Source organism: Miniopterus schreibersii (assembly GCF_964146895.1).
Source record: "Miniopterus schreibersii genome assembly, chromosome: 16".
NCBI classification, from domain to species: domain Eukaryota; kingdom Metazoa; phylum Chordata; class Mammalia; order Chiroptera; family Miniopteridae; genus Miniopterus; species Miniopterus schreibersii.
The window spans coordinates 23,363,452-23,377,019 of record NC_138116.1 but is presented as its reverse complement, the minus strand read 5'-3'; positions in this window follow the sequence as shown (position 1 = coordinate 23,377,019).

Genomic DNA, 13,568 nt, shown 5'->3' with positions numbered 1-13,568 from the left:
TGGCTGGTAGCAGCCCTGGATAGTGTGCTTTAGCTCAGCTTTTCCCTATTCCTTTTTCTTGGAGAATTAACTTAAAAGTAGGCTTGGATCTTAAACTTTTTTTTTTTAATTAAAAAATAGGTTTTTGATTATCCAGTTACATATCAAAGAGGTCTTCTGATCTTTATGGGATTGACTAAGTTTAGCCATCTAGAAACAAATGTTGCTCAAGTTAATTCAAAGACAACAATAAAGTATAGTAAACAAAAATGAAAACAGTTAGGGAAAGCCTGACACTTTTGGTCACCACAGTTTTTATTTTGCCATTTTGATTGTAAGGATGTTTTAACTCAGGACATGTTTTCTTGTAAATACATACTTTTAAATCAGAGCTATACCATTTTGATGACTTTCATTACAATTGTATAAGGTGGATATAGAAACAAAATCACAGTGGCCCAACTGACTCCTAATATTTTTTACTTTTTTTTTTTTTTTTTTACCTTTTAGAGAAATCTCTAATGTGTCTGATGAAATATTTGTCTGACCAGCAGCTTTTTAATTTCATGTTGATTTCTTTTCTTTTTTTGCGACATTCAATACTTTTTACTTCAAAAGGTTAGCAGAAGTTATTTCTTGGTGATAAGATAGGATTTTTATTTTTAAAAATAAAACACCTTTCAATTGTTTCAATTTTCATCTTAATACTTTTTCAGTAGCTTCCAACACTTCTTAGGGAAATGGTCTTCTTTATAATTTCTTTGTGTGATACTTTTCTAATCAGAAAAAGCAAGAACTATAATTTTTAAAAAATATATCTTTATTGATTTCAGAGAGAGGAAGGGAGAGGGAGAGGGAGAGAGAGATAGAAACATCAATGATGAGAGAGTCATTGATCGAGCCCGCAACCTGGGCACGTGCCCTGACCGGGAATCGAACCCCGATCGCCTGGATCCTAGGTTGATGCTCAACCGCTGAGCCACGCCTGGCCAGGCAAGAACTGTAATTTTTAAAAATTAAAAGAAAATATCCTGTGAGAACAAATGTCAGCTTCCCAAATGTCAACTCAGCAAAACAATAAAACAACAGAAGCAAAAGTGCCCTGAAACTCTTGAGTTATGATTTTACTCCAGAAGGAGTCATTGTCTTAAAAGGATGTCTGGCTGTCAGGAGCCTGGCTGCCTCCAACAATGCACAGAAGAATGCTGGCTCTGGGGTGTGTGTGTGTGCGTGTGTGTGTGTGTGTGTGTGTGTTGGGGGGTTGTGTTTCCTGCTGCTTATGAACGAAGTCAACTGGAGCAAGGAGACCAACCCCATAGACATCATGTCAACAAAGGGATGGCATAATGGTGGTTGGCAAGGCATACAAGAAATAAAAAAGAAAAGGAAATGTAAATTGAATTGGAAAAATCATTGTAAAATGAGGTCTTTTAACAGAAACATGTTTTTCTGGTACTGTCCCTTCAGTGCCCGGGCTGATGCTCTAACCGCTGAGCCACACCAATCAGGGCTTACCCAAATATTCTAAAAGAGGAAAGGTGGAACCTCAGAGCTCACTATTAATCATAATGAGATATGAGAGGGCACACATACATTTTTAATACTTGTAACAGATTCAGTCAATACTGCATATCTCAATGATAAGGCAGTGGGATTTGGCTGAGCAAGACTGTAGAATGCATTATTTTGGTAAGAGACACCAGGTTCCAAGGGATGAATTTTTAAAATCTTATTGATGTATCAAGTCAAGTTTAAATAGAAAGTGGGAACTGGGGTTGAAAAGTATGAGCAGGTCCATATCCTGGTCCACAGCCAAGTGGTTTACAATGCAAAGTCTGAACCTTAGCAGGTCAGATTTATTATTCTTTTTTCTCTAGTTTCTGAATATTACTGTAGCTTACAAAGACATAGGAATAAAAATTTCTGTGAACCTAGGAGAGTGTCAAATAACCTGGGAAAGATGACCCAGGAAAGCAAGAAGAATGTATAGAGATGATGAAGATGAAAACTGACACCCACCCTGGCTGGTGTGGCTCAGTTGGTTGGGTGTCATCTCATGCACCAAAAGGTTGTCAGTTCGATTCCATCAGGGCACATGCCAGGGTTTTGGACTCAATCCCTGGTAGGGGTGTGTGTAGGATGCAGCTGATTGATGTTTCCCTCTCACATCGATGTTTTTCTCTCTTTCCCTTTCTCTTTCTCTAAATATCAAGAAAAGCAAAAAAATTAAAAAAGAAAACTGACACCCATGGTATTAATACTTACGTAACTAAGTGTAGGTGTGTAATAATGAATTCTGTTATCACTGGGTGTTTTGTGTTTTCTCTGCTTACATGATGTTTGAAGCATCAGAAAGGTGACAAGGAGCTGGAGTGTCACAGGGGTGGAGGCAATATGGTTATTGTTAAGCCACCAATAGGTCTGTGACTGCCAGCAAAAAGCAAAAGGCCTGCACTGAAAACCCATGGGGCTGAAGGTTTGGTTCACACTATCTCCCTTACCCTAGAACCTTTGAGAGACCATCTCTATCTTGAAAAATGGCAACAAATCTTAGTCATGACTTCCTAGTAGTTGGCTGCTCAGTTTGTTCCCGGGTACTAGGGAGAAACTTCTCCTGGGAAAAGGTCAATGTTTCTATAAAAGCCTGCCCTGTTCTTTGGGTTTTCAGCCTCTTTGTAATTTTGAATTGGGAGTGCCTAAGGATGTCTTTTTATCGAGTCATTTGTGGAATTCTAAACTACTTGAATCTATAATTTGTTAGCTGGTTTTCCAACTTGGCCACAAATAATTGTATATTTTTCATTTATTATTAAACAAAGACTTACGGAGGCCTCCTTTTTCATGAGGCCCTGAGATCACGTACAGTGGTGATCAAAGCAGGCTTGGAGCTGCCCTCACGGGGCTTAGAGCCCAGGGGGGAAGACAGACGTCACTCAAATAACCACCAACTGACACTTGCTGGAGGAAGAGTAAAGGGGGCTATGCGCAGGCTTAGCGAGGGCTCTTGGCCTACACTGAAGATGGGTGGGCGAGGAGGTTTCCCTCAGAAAGTGACACTGAATGGGGAGGAATTTACTGTGTGAAGTGGGGGGAGAGTGTTCTGAGAGGAGGGCTGTGCAGAAGCCCAGAAGAGGCTGAAGTGTGGCACATGGACCGAGGTGGGGGAGGCAAGGCAGGTGAGCCCAGATCAAGCCTTATAATAATATACTGGGGGTGGGGTTAAGAGCTTAATGGAGATATAATTCACATACCATAAAATTCATCCATGTAAACTATACAATTCTTTTTTTTTTTAGTATATCCAGAGTTGGGGCCCGGACACCTTTTCTCTGGGGGAAGGGCACAGGAAGGGTTTTGATCATGCAGGCGGCCTCTTCTTTCTTCAGTGAGCTCATAACATTACCTTAGTGCTGCGTAACCGGGAAATTCCACACCGATTGATTAAGATTTTGTTTCTGGGAGAGGCTGCAACTGCAGTTTGATCGGGCATTAAATTTAGTTTTGGTATCACGGGCTTTTAGCACGAGGGATGCTGTTTGGGGCCTGTGTTTTGTTTTGTTTTGTTTTGAACAAGGGTCACTAAGCTTTGGCGGTGCCCCTCATAGAAGTCCACAGCTACTGTGGGGCCCCGCCTCTCCACACAGCTCTCTTTGGCTTCCAGTCACCCTTCAGCCTTGCCTGCACTCTCGTAAACAATACGTTTCTTAAACTCTTCTAGAAGTATCCAGTTGGAATATGCCATCTGTTTCCGTGGTAGGCAGTTAGACAGACATGAGCAGTGCAAGGACGCTGGGCCAGGTACAGAAGGTCACCAGGATGCCTAGCAAGGGACAATTGTAGGGTGGGACCTCAATCCCAGGGTGACCTTTCCTCCCCTAGTATATTGCTGGTCATGCAGTTTAGACCCCCTGACCTTCCCTCTCTAGAGATAACATCTAAACCTCAGTTGTATTTCAGCTCCAGGCCCACACACAGACCCATAATTTTCTTGCTTTTATCACTTTTATCTGCTAGAGCCCTGAAGCAGGGAAAATGCAACTGCATTTTGGGTCCCTCCCTTGACCACAAGCAATTCCATCTAAGGCAAGAATCCTCACTATCTCACAAATTATAGTGCCCTGGCTGACCCCTCAAATAAGTCTCCCTTAAGGCACCCGCAGCAGTTTACCTGGTGCCTGTGACACAGGTTCGGGACAGAGGCAGACAGCTGGGCCTGAATTCTGGCTAGCCACAGGACCTTGGACAAATGACTTAACTTCTCCATTTACCTTTCTGGGATATTAAAATGGTAATAGTTGTGAGGATTAACTTAGGTATTCCAGGTGAAGTACCTGGGACATAGTAATTGCTCAAAAGTGCTAGCAATTTTCATTTCAGCAATGTCTGATATATAAAATATTTGTTAAATGAATAAATTATTCTAGCTAAAAAATTATTAAGTTAAATTAAAAGATGGCCCCCTGAGTAATAATTGTAGGAGATTTTCTTTTTTAAAAAAAGGAAAAAGAATTAAAAACTTTTAGGGTTGTAAATTTTTTCAATACGGGGGGGGGAAAAAAAAAAGAAGATAGTGACTTTGAACCAACAGTAATCTAAATGCTTATTGAATAATCCGCTTGTTGGTTTTCAGAGAGGGAAGGAGCATAGATTGGCACAGACACCCAGAACACTGACAGTGATAAGGGCACTTATAATTTCCAAAGATTGAGCACCTGAATTAATCTGAAATATAATTATATTACTTATAAAATTGTAGAAGACATATATAAGCAGGGATTTAATTTTTTTTTTTCTTAGGCTTCTTTCTCCTAGGCCTCTGCACCCTGCACTCACCTTGACCCAGGACTGAAGCAATTCAGGAGGTGACACAGCTGTGAACAATGGGTTAAGATATCACCTTATCATCCAGACATCCCCAGGTGACTAAGATCAAAAGAATGACTTCCAGGCCTGCACGTAGCTGCGTTCTGTTCCCAGCCTCAGTTTGCCCCATGTGACCTGATCCCTGAGGCCACTCCTGAAGACCGGTTTTGGATGCTGGTATGTGCCCTGTCTTCTTGGTTGGCCCGCCTTCTCAATTAACGCCTTACACAGTCCACCCTGCCTCCAGTTGAATTGGATACAGCAACAGGCAGCCCCAAGCCCCATCGTGGTTTCCGTTAACAACAGGAAACAGGCGCAGTGATGCCAAGGAATCAAGGGTGTTCTGGAAGGTTCCCCAGGAGGGAGGGGCCACAGCCAGGCATGTGGACAAAGACTGGGCAGGGCAAGTGAGCTTCAGTGAGCAAGGAAAGGTTATTTAGCCCAGAGTGCAATGTATTGAAACAGAAAATATTATATTTGCCTTAGTTTATTTTTTTTAATATTCTTTTATTGATTTCAGAGAGAGGAAAGGAGAGGGAGAGAGAGAGATAGAAACATCAATGATGAGAGAGTCATTGATCGGCTGACTCCTGCACGCCCCCTACTGGGGATCAACCCCGCAACCTGGGCATGTGCCCTGACTGGGAATCGAACCCCGATCTTCTGGATCCTAGGTTGATGTTCAACAGCTGAGCCACCCTGGCCGGGAAAACTGAGGTTCTTTTGGATTAGAAAAGAAACACGCTACTGTGGTTACGTAAGAGAATGTCCTTGTTCTTAGGAGATAACATGAAGTATGTAGAAGGTAAAAGAACCCTTGGCAATTTGGCTCAGTGGTTAAAGCATCAGCCTGCGAACTGAAGGGTCCTGGGTTCGATTACGGCCAAGGGCACATACCTTGGTTGCAGGCTTGATCCCGGGCCCTGGTCCGTGTGCGAGCAGGGGGCAACCATTCGGTGTGTCTCTCTCACATTGATGTTTCTCTCTCTCCTCCTTTCACTCTCCCTGAAAAGCAATGGAAAAAAATATCCTTGGGTGAGGATTTAAAAAAAAAGGGGAAAGGAGTAATAATGTTCGCTAATTACTCTTAAAGAAGTGTTTAAAAAAAAAGAATATGTACATATATACAGCGAGAGATAGTGCTAAGGCAAACATGGCAAAATGTGAATCACTGGTGATATATTTTAGATGAAGGGTATATAGAAGTTCATTGCATTTTATTTTTAACTTGAAATTTTTTTCCAAAATAAAGAGTAGGAAAAAAATGGTAACATGCTTATTATGTGACAATTGAGAAAAACAGAAATGTGGAAAGAAAAAAAATACCCACGATTCCGTGTCGTTTTGGTGTATTGGCTTTCATTCTTTCTTAGGCAATTAAAAACCATTTTTGCTATACACACATGTATATAGTTTAAGCTTAAATAAGACACATTTGAATAACCCATTTTTTCCAATTTAGATGAGTAGAAAGAAAGCAAGTAATTTTAAACATTCAGAAGTTTTTAAAAGAACCTAAAATTGGATATTCTAGAGCATCGTTTAACCATGTGTGAGCCATTTTCCATCGTAGCACCTGAGGCCCTATGTGTGTGCAGTGGTCAGAGCACAGGTCTGGTGCTCAACTGACTTGGTTTGAACCCGGCTCAAACATTTACTAGCTCTGTGACCTTGAGGAAGTTTCTTGGCTTTCCGATTCTGTTTCCTCGTCTGTAAAGTGGGGATAACAATGATTGTTGGGGGATGAAGTGAGTTATATGTGTGAAGCCTGGCCAGGTAGCTCAGTTGGTTAGAGTGCCAGCCTGATACGCCAAGGTGGCGGGTTCGATCCCCAGTCAGGGCCCATGCAAGAAGCAACCAATGATGCATAAATAAATGGAATGACAAATTGATGTCTCTCTTTCTTCCTCTCTCTCTAATCAATTTTTAAAAAAGTGACAGGCACCCAGTAAGTACTTAGTACATGCTGATCACCACCATCACCATCATCATCACTGTCACCATCATCACTATAATCAGCTCAAGGAACTAGGTGGTAAGGATGACTCAGTGGGTTATTTTTGTTTTGTTTTGGTTTGGTTTGGTTTTGATTCTTAAACCAAGGAAACTAAGGTTCCTTAAGCGTTGGAAGTTCTTAGAAGTCACCTCGGGATGGTGGGTAATCTGAATCTCAAAGGCACAGAACCGGTTTATTTCCCTCACTGCTGGTGCCATCACCCCAAAGGCAGTGATGACCGGAGTTCGCATTCTTTTCATTTTCTGCCTCTCTCCCACCCCCTTTACCGAATCTTGCCGATCATTCATCACTTGCCAGCTTTGCATTGTCCCTGAAACCATCTCAGTCTCAGATATCATCAGCTGACACAACTTCACAGACCTTGGGTGTCATTTTCTATTCTGCCTGGAATATGAATATTTCATCCCAGCCCTGGTGGGGTAGCATGATTATGCAAGAAGAGCAGAAGAGGAAAGTTAATCTTTTGCATTTTTTTAATCCTCACCTGAGGATATTTATTCCATTGCCTTTCAGAGAGAGTGGAAGGGGGAGAGAGAGAGGAACATGGATGTGAGAGAGACACATCGGTTGGCTGCCTCCTGCACTTGTCCCAACCAGGGCTGGGTGGGGATCAAGCCTGCAGCCGAGGTACATGCCCTTGGCCGGAATCGAACCCGGGACCCTTCAGTCTTTGGGCTGACGCTGTAACCACTGAGCAAAACTGGCCAGGGCAGGAAAGTTAATCTTGTATATCGTGGGAAACCCAGTGAAACATTTGAAATGCTCAAATATGCCACAGCCTGCCTACAGAATATTCTGGCAGCGGGTAACAAGAGCTATGAAACGTTTCAAACCTTTGACCCACTACTGCCAGTTTTGGGAATATACCCTAAGGAAATAACCCAAAAGGGAAAAAATGTAATTTGTGCAAAGATGTTTATGTGCTGTTATTTATAGGAGTGAAGAATTGGAAATAAGCCAAATGCCAAATAAGGGAATGGCTCGGCAAATTATGTTATAGTGACATAAGGAAACACCAGTGAACTATTTTCAATGACAGGAATGGAGCCTCTGCTGGGAATGTGTAGATTAAATTTCTTTAAGTGACAAAACACACCGAAGGGGAAGTTTACAACTATGTAAAATTTGTGTTGCACACAAAAAAAATTGGAAATGAATTTTGAGGAAAGGGAAATATAGTTTAGAGTTGAGTTCGATGCCTCTTCTGCAAAGTTGCTTGTGAGCTGCAATACCCTCCAGGGTCTGACCATTTTGAGCTTAAAACAGCTATTTGAGGTTATAAAATAGACCAGCAGGTTTTGTTTTGCAGCAAAAAGTCTTCGTAGTTACGTGCCAAGGCACGGGGAAGTGTGAGCTCTAGCATCAGAACTTTTTGCTATAGAATCTAGAGACACCAAGAAAGGACCAGAGCTGCAGAAAAGACATGCTGCGTATCACGGCCTGTTTGGGGTCAGCCTACTGTCCCTGGCAGACAATCCTCAGACCCGGCTGAAGCCTTACCAATAACCAGCCCAGCGGCAGGGACCTACTTTTTAAATGGGCAAAGAGAAGATAATTAGATTTGAGAGGCCAGAATATATCAGAGATGCCAAAGAGACATTTACAAAAAAAGTAACACCGGCTCTTCAGTTACTATTACAGAGTCAGACCTACAGCCTGACTCACTTCTTTTAAAACAACAACAAAAACTAGAAAGGAAAGAGTTCAGAATAGGGAACTGGATGGCCAGATCCAGAAACTAAGAGGACATTAAATCAAGGCGATGTGAGAAACAGGAAAAAGATGGGTGGATATTTGTGGCAAGTTCAGGATATATAGAATATTTTAAAAATAATGTATCTTGGGTATGGGTTACTCTTTAACAACTAGAAAGCAAGGAAACAGTCACTGGAATAAACTATTATTAAAGTTTACACAGCACTTAAAATCAGTTTTCTAGTGAATTCTTACCTTAACATCATCATCATCAGAAGGCTATCTGGCCTGGGATTGTTTGTTTTTTTTCCTTTCTCAACCTTAACTTGGGCAGTAAGACGCAATGAAATTAGGCTTTTCCCTTCGGCAAGTAACTGAAATTAAAACAGGAGTTTTAATGGAATTGAACACTGAGTTTTGTAGCAAGGAGACATCAAGAAAGTTACTCATCTCTTAGGTCTTCTCCAAAGTCCAAACTCAGTGGGATTCAGCACTGGTGTTATGCAGTGTGTCTTAACTACGTTCTTTGTTTATTCATCTAAGGATATGTTTTGTTTTACTCACCCCTCTCCCTGGTGATTTAACAACAATATTAACTATATCCAGAGCCTTTTGGGAGAGGAGGGCAGTTTGTCTATGAAACTCTTACAATAGGTGGCTCTTTGCCAGACCCCTCCCCTCTTACCCTAACTCCACCTAAAATTCTCAGTTGTTTACACATTTTATCCTGGATTTAATGAGGTCCACATCTGTGGATACTTAGTAACTCATTCAGCTTCAGAATCTCTGCAAAAGGCCTAGAGGTGAGAGTGGTTTTACTCACATGAGCCCAGAGGCAAGGACTCCAGTTACGTGAACAAGTTGACCTCGTTGGAGGGAAAGGTTCTGGCACACCAGAATGACCCACTTGCACAGCAGTGCTCTGATGCTGAGTTGAAAAACATTCACTGGAAGAAAATCGTGATGATTCTCCTCTAGTTTGTTACAGGGTTTCTCAATCCTGGCACTATTAATATTTCTGGCAGAATGATCCTATGTTGTGGGCAGCTGTGCATTGCAGGATGTTTAGCAGTCTGCATGGTCTCCCCCTCGAGACACCTGTAGCACCCCCTCCAGTAATGACAACCAAAAAATGTCTCCAGATATTGCCAAATGTCACCTGAGAAGCAAAATTGCCTTCAGTTGGGAACCATTGTATTATTAGGTATTTTGTGTGGACATAATAGTTCAGCCACCCTTCAACTTGAGGAATTAACTCACCAGTCATTATGTTTGGGGTCACTTGACCTTTGGAAGTTCTTAGAAGCATGTTGTTTAGTTGTGCAGAGCACTGTAGATAGAAAACGAGGAAGGGCATAGGTCTGGAGATAAAAGTTTGGCAGCCACTGTAACTAGGGAACCTGCTGACAAAGCTTGGAGAGCCAGATCAGACTGGGGACTGGGGCTGCTGAATCAGCTTTTCCTGAATCAACCCTGATACCTGTCAGGACCCAGGGCCTCCCCTAAGTCTTCTAAAGCCAAGAAACTTTTTGGAGACTCTGGTGCAGCGTGTCCGTGGTGGTTTCATTACAGCCTGTAGGGAAAGACGATGCCATTGTCATCCCATTGCAGTCACTGTATGGGGGGGGAGGCTGGTTAGGAGGACACTGGCAGCCTAAAGGCATGACCAAACGAAATTGATTTATGCCACTTGGGTTATCAAATCCATTAAGCCTAATGACATCTCTCAGAAGGCTCACTTGAGTTCATTACTAGGGTGATCAAGCACGGATCAGCGGCATGTGGCCAATGGGCTGGTGTTGAGGGAGGAGACCAGAGTGAAATAAGGCGACGGAAAGATGAAATTGTGACGGCAGGCCTCGGCCAAGGGGTCCCAAACCATTCACAGTGGAGGAGAAAGGAATTAGATTTCCATCATTTTCCATCATTTTCCTCTGGATAGAAAGTAATGCACCTAATAAAGGACTGGATCCCAGATTCTGGGATGGAGCAAAATGAGTGGAGCTCTTCCAGCCTTCAAACCTTGGAGTGAGCTGAGCTGAGCTGAAGGCAAGGACTGTGGTACACGAGGACCAAAGAAGAAGGAGAGAGGCGGCGTAAAGGAAAGCATTGAAAATTTGCTGGCTGGAAAACTACCCTCATGCTAAAAAAAAACCCCATAAAAACACCAAGTTGTTTCTTGTTGTAGTTACATTTCTGCCCTGGAAAGATTTATGAAAGCAAAAGAAGAGAGGAGCACATAACATAATTAGGAACAGGCCACCTTGCATACAGTTATTCTAGCTGTGGCTTTAATTTGGTTAACAAACCCTGGATCTGGCTCAAATAAGCGAGTTCACTGTTGACTTATGTCTTTCACTTCTGTTTCAACAGCTTCACGTCGACATAGCAGCCCAGGCCAGTGCAGGAGACGGCAAAGGGGAGACTGCTCTCTGCTAAGAATCAGGAGACCTGGGGACAGATCACTTATGTGACTTAGAGGAGCTAATTTATCTCTCTAGGCCTTACTTTCTGAATCTGTGAAATGAAAAAATAAATTGAATAGAATTAATAGTGAGCAACTTTTAAAAAGGGGCCAATTCAGGAAAAAGAAAATTATTTATAGACTTTTTTCTTTTTATTGAGAAGCAACAACACAGCAGCAGCTCTTTAATATTTTACTCTGAAATTAGATTTTGGGCTTTGGGTTGCCCATCACTGGACTGGACAATTTCTAGTTTCTCTCCCAGATTCATTAGGTTTTTTTGTTCTCTAATGGAAGTGGCTTTTGTTGACTGTTTCTCTATACTGTTTCAAGTTGATTCTTTCCTTAACAACATCATCAGAAGGCTATTTGGCCCAGAGTGTTTTCCATTCCCAAGAGGCTCTTGAAAAACTCTTGGATACAAATGATATTTTCCTGTTTTATTTACATATACAGGCCTTAAAGGCAAGTATCCTAGTTTGGCAGTTACTACAGAGCAAAATCAGTAAGTGTTAATAATTCAGCAGCTAAAGTAATGGTTTTCAAGGAAACAAGTCAGCAAATTTTGACACGTTACAAACAGCTAGTCAATTGATTAGGGCTGGAACTTCAGGTATCCAGACATGTCTTCAAATGAAATGCTCTTGGGATGCACACTGGAACAATAGAGCCATTGCCAACAAAAGTAGGAGGAGCCCATTGACATTTCATCATTAAAATCTGATCACCTGCCCGGCTGGGTGTGGCTCAGCGGTTGAGCATCGACCTAGGATCCAGGAGATGGCAGTTCGATTCCCGGTCAGGGCACATGCCCGGGTTGTGGGCTCCATCTCCAGTCTGGGGCGTGCAGGAGGCCCCCCATCAGTGACTTTCTCATCATTGATGTTTCTATCCCTCTCTCTCCCTCTCCCTTCTTCTCTCTGAAATCAATAAAGATATATTTTTTTAAAAATCTGATCACCTGATCAATCTTGCTTTAAAACTCTTCCAAAGCAAAGAATTAGACTAAGTTATACAGCGTATGATCCTAGGAAATCCAAAGAGATGGCAAAACAAAAACCACTGTAAAACTTCCTTACTAAGCCTTTGGGAAAACAGGCTGACAGCTCCTTAAAAGGTTAAACAGAGTTACCATATGACTCAGCAATTCCACTCCTAGGGATATATACGCAAGGAAAATGAGATCATGGTTCCTTGCAAAAACTAGTACACAAATGTTCATAACAGTATTATTTATTACAGCCCCAAAGTGGAGACAATCCAAATATCCATCAACTGATGAACAGATAAACAAAATTTAGTATATCCATACAATGGAATATCGTTTGGCCATACAACATGGATGATCCTTGAAAACATCATGCTGAGTGAAAGAAGCCATTCCATTCATATGAACTGTCTAGAACTGGCAGATCTATGAGACAAAAAGTAGATTAGTGGTTGCCTAGGGCTGGATGGGTTGGGGTGAAGTGGAGGTGACTTCTAATGGGTATGGGGTTTCTTTATGGAATGACAAAAAATGTTCTAAAATTGACTTGTGCTAATGGTTATACAATTCTCTGAATATGCTAAAAACCATTGAATTGTATAGTTTAAATGGATAAATTGTATGGTATGTAAATTAAATCTCAAAAAAGTTGTTATAAATTTTTTAAAAGCTATATATATTTTGTTAAAGTACAAAAGCAAAAACCAAAGCCTTAAGCCTTTGGTGCAGCAGCATTAACCCAGAGAGCAGAAGTTGCACTTTCTTAATGGGTCTGTTTTCCCTGGGCAATAATACAATTGTAGTGTGTGTGTGTGTGTGTGTGTGTGTGTGTGTGTGTGTGTGTGATCCCCAACCCACCTCCTCAAAACTGCTAGGCTGCCAGAACAATTTAGTAAATTATATTATAACATGCCATGGACCTTGGTTTAAAACTGTCATTGGCCACTTAAACTTATTTCCTTCCTGAGGATTCACAGTCACTTCCCCTCTGTAACTTGGGGAGAGATCAGTGATAAAATGTGCTATTACAATGGCTATATTCCGAGTTGATTGTGGGCTCACCCCCTTTCTAGGCTTTACCCATTACAAATTCTAAGCCTTTGGGGCTGTCCATTTCTAGACTTTGCCCATTCCAATAAAAGGTAGCAATCGTGTATTTGTGGAGTCTCTGATCTAAACAAGCTTCCACAGTGTCTCTATTTTCTATGTCTGTGTATGGATTTATACCCAAAGTTCTTTGTGGTAATTCTATCTTCTTTCTTTATCTTGATTCTAGAAATAGAAGTAAGTTATCCTACTGTCTGACCCAGATAGTCTGAGCATGACTTTTAATCTCTTTCTTGAAAGAAAGAAAGAAAACAAAGAGCTAAAGTTGTTTTCGACACTGCTATTTAACATGATTGTGCCTGTTCTAATGGTTATTTTATGAAATACCTTTGAAATATGGTATCTTCATACTTAGAAATGAGTACTGGCTCACTGGGAGGACTATTCTAAATTTTATAATGTCCTTAGCCCACAAGAAATCAAAATTTCCATGGTTTGAATTAAGAACCATATCT